Genomic DNA, 4,017 nt, shown 5'->3' with positions numbered 1-4,017 from the left:
TTCATCTTCTCAAAAAATATGCAATTCTGTGGAGTTTGGTATATTCACAAGACTGTGCAATCATCTGTATTATCAAATGTCAGAGCATTTCCATCACTCCAAAAATAAATCTTCTTCACAGTTCACCTTTCTCTAGTCAATAGAGAGAGATCTATTTCCTGTCTTTATAGATTTCCCTGCTCTGGATAATTGTTTCTCATAATGGAATCCTATAGTTACATGGTCTTGGTGTTGGGCTTCTGATATTTTGCAATATTTTTCTTTTTATGTATTTATGTATCTCTTTATTGTTATTGTAAAGGTAATATACAGAGACCTTGCAGTTGCATGTTAAGTAATGAGTACATCTCTTTTCAAACAGTGTTACCCCTTCCCTCCCTTTCTCCCAGTTTTCCCCTCCTTACCCCCCTTCCCACAATGTGTATAGGTCATTTTCAACAGTGTCGAGTGTCACTGCTGCATTTGCTCATTTTGTTTCCACCATTTCTGTGTCCTCTTTTACCCTCCCCCAAACAGATAAACTTACATCCAAGATTAAATGTACAGAAATCAAAAACAGCGACCAAGGAGAAAAATAAAGAGCAAGATAATTACAAAACATTTGCTTCCATTTCTTGGCGTTCATGTCGATAAATATCATTTTACATGATCACCTTGTTTTGCAATGTTTTTCTAGTCACTCGTGTTGTGGAGTGCACCAGTACTTCATTCCCTGAAGTGGCTGAATATCCCTTACAGCGGCGTTGGTTGGTCGTGTGGCGCTGCAAAGTCCTTCGTGTCAAGGAAGGGCCTGGTCCCCTGTCTTTAACGCTCCTGGGACATGCAGCATGGCGGGAGAGCTCAGGGAAGTCATGCCTTCCAAGGGGACTGGGGGCCCCGCTCTTTTCCATTCTCTTTTTTCTCTTTCCAGGTGCCATGAATGTCTGTCCTCAGCAGATGTTCCCACGTAATCCCTACCATCTCATCCTGCCTGGCACAGGCCAACAAACCAGAGGTCAAACGGGACATGGACTTAACCCCCAAATCTGTGAGCCTAAGTAAACCTTTGCCTCCTGCAGGAGTTTTGTTACAGTGAAAGAAACGCACGTATGCAGTCATTCTGTGCCTCATGTTTTAAGGAACTGACAAGCTGTTTTCCACAATAACGTCAACATTTCTCTCTGCACCGACAAACGAAGAGAGTTCCCATTGCTTCACACTCTCAACAACATCTGTAATTGTCTATTCTTTAATAATTATTATAGGAAATCTGAGTGTACGAAAAAGAGTCTCATTATGGCTTTGGTAAGGACTAATGATGTCAAGTATTTCTTCAGATTTTTTTTGGTCATGTGTATAACTTCTTTAGAGAAGTATCTAGACATATCCTACCCACTTTGCAATTTGGTTGTGTGTGTAAAAATAACATACAGAGGGGTTACAATTACACAGGCAAGGTAATGAGTACATTTCTGATCAAGCATTGTTGCCTCCTCCTTTGTTTCCCCTTAGCATCCCTGCCCATCTCCCCGCCCCCGCCCTCCGCCCTTCATCTCCCCCTACTCCTCCCCCGCCAAAGTTGTAAAGTTTGTTTTTTGACATAACGACTTGTACATCTCATTATTGCAATGGGTCCACCTGTATCCCTATTTAAACGATTTCTTTTTTCCCTTCCCCTCCACAAATTATACCAACATCAAATACAGTGAAAGCAGGGGTTATACCATGGGGGAGGGACATACAAAACAACAAAGAAATCATCTTATAAATATGTTAGAAACATTAGCAAGAAAGAAAAACCACTGAGTCCTTATCTTGGGGTTCATTTTGCCTAAAATCAACTTATCTGACCTTTTCTGCTTGACTCAGACATATATTAGTTATTGTAAATAAGGGAAACCATGGGACCTGTTTCTTTGGGCCTGGCTTACTTCACTTAATATAATTTTTTCCAGGTCTTTCCATTTCCTATCAAATGGGGCAATGTCATTCTTTCTGACGGAGGCATAGAATTCCATTGTGTGTATATACCACATTTTCTTGATCCATTCATCTACTGAGGGGCATCTGGGTTGGTTCTAGATCTTAGTTATAGTAAATAATGCTGCAATAAACATATTGTGCTGGTAGCTTTAGTGTGGTCTTGTTTGTAAACATTTGGGTAAATGCCCAAAAGTGGGATTGCTGGGTCATAGGGGAGCTCTATGTGGAGTCTTTTGAGGAAACTCCATACTGCTTTCCAAAGTGGTTGAACAAGTTTATAATCCAACCAGCAGTGCAGTAAGGTTCCCTTCTGTCCACATCCCCTCCAGCATCTGTTGTTATTAGAGTTCTTGATTATAACCATTCTAACTGGGGTGAGGTGGTATCTCAATATTGTTTTGATTTGCATTTCTTCTGTGGCTAGGGAGGTTGAGCATTTCTTCATGTGTCTATTGGCCATCCTTCTTTCCTCTTCAGAGAAGTTTCTCTGTAAGTCTTTAGCCCATTTATTTATTGGGCAGTTGTTTCTTTGAGGATTTGTTGTTAGAAGATTTAATTTTTTTCTTTTTGGTCAGTCATGGGGCTTGAACTCTGGGTTTGGGTGCTGTCCCTGAGCTCTTCAGCTCAAGGCGAGCGCTCTACCACTTGAGCCATAGCACCACTTCCAGTTTTCTAGTGGTTTATTGGAGATAAGAGTCTCATGGACTTTCCTGCCTGGGCTGGCTTTGAACCCTGATCCTCAGATCTCAGCCTCCTGAGTAGCTACAATTACAGGCATGAGCCACTGGCGCCCGGATTCGGATTTAATTTTTTGAGTTCCAGGTATATTTTAGATATGAGACCCTTGTCTGTTGTATGGCTAGTGAAGATCTCCAATCCGTGGGCTTTCTATTGATCTTGCTAGCTATGTCCTTTGCCATGCAGAAGCTCTGCAGCTTCATTTGTCCAACCTTTCTTTGATTTGTTGTGTGTCTGGGTCTTTATTAAGAAAATTTCGGCCTGTGCCAAGGAGTACTAGAGTTTCTCCTATTCCTTCCTGGAATGTTTTCAGAGTGTCTGCTTTGACTTCGAGGTCTTTGATCCATTTGGAGTTGATCCTGGTTCAGGTGATATATAAGGTCTAGCTTTAGTTTTCTACAAGTGATTAACCAATTTTGCCAGTACCATTTACTGAAGAAGCTGTCTTTCCTCCATTTTATGTTTTTAGCTCTCTTATCGAAGATTAGATGGCTATAGGTCTATAGGTTCATTTCTGGGATTTCAGTTCTATTCCATTGGTCCTGAGGTCTGTTCTTGTGCCAGTACAAAGCTGTCTTGATTACTGTGGCTTTGTAGTAGAGTCTGAAATTTGGTATTGATATTTCTCCAGAACTGTTCTTTCTGTTGAGGATCATTTTTGCTATTTGGGGTCTTTTATTGTTCCATATGAATTTTTGGATTGCTTCTTCTATTTCCTTGAAGAATGAGGTTGGAATATTGATAGGTATTGCAATGACTTTGTAGATAGCCTTGGGAAGTATTGCAAAATCTGGAATGCTTCACGAGTTTGCGTGTCATCCTTGTGCAGGGGCTATGATAATCTTCTCTTTACCATTCCAATTTTAGTATATGTGCTGCCGAAGCAAACACTTGGTTGTGTCTCTTTATGATTTTTTTTGTAATTAAACTGTTCTTGTAGTCCCTTATCGGATATGTGATTTACAAGTGTTTTCTCCCTGTTTGGGAATATCATTTTTTCTTCTTAATATTGTCCCTTGATGCACAAAACAATTGTGGAGTTCCAATTGATCTATTTTCCCCCTCGTTTCTTGTACTTTTTTAAGCCATCTATCTTTATAGCTCTTCCTTTCACGCAACCAGTTCCTTCCAAATGAGATTAGTTATGCAAAGTCCCTGTCACCACATCTGACATATCATAGAATTTCAATACATTTCAGATTCTTCTTTTTGTACTTGAGAAGCCAGAGTATGAAATAGTTTGTCTGAAACAGATGAGTGGACTCAAATAAATTAAGAGAGAAGTCCAAACCTTTACATAAGTGGGAGAGGGATGCG

At 40.2% G+C, this 4,017-nt stretch overlaps 1 non-coding gene across 1 annotated transcript; it reads right to left on the bottom strand.

Moving 5' to 3' along the window:
• Positions 1-3,484: 3,484 nt before the first annotated feature.
• On the bottom strand, positions 3,485-3,591 carry LOC138837038 (U6 spliceosomal RNA). Its single transcript, XR_011375141.1, has one exon. It is a non-coding gene; the product is annotated as a U6 spliceosomal RNA (small nuclear RNA).
• Positions 3,592-4,017: the final 426 nt, after the last annotated feature.

Source organism: Dipodomys merriami, unplaced genomic scaffold (assembly GCF_024711535.1).
Source record: "Dipodomys merriami isolate MVZ:Mamm:240054 unplaced genomic scaffold, mDipMer1.0.p SCAF_26, whole genome shotgun sequence".
NCBI lineage: Eukaryota > Metazoa > Chordata > Mammalia > Rodentia > Heteromyidae > Dipodomys > Dipodomys merriami.
Note: the sequence above shows the minus strand (reverse complement) of the source record. Positions and strands in the feature narration are given on the sequence as shown.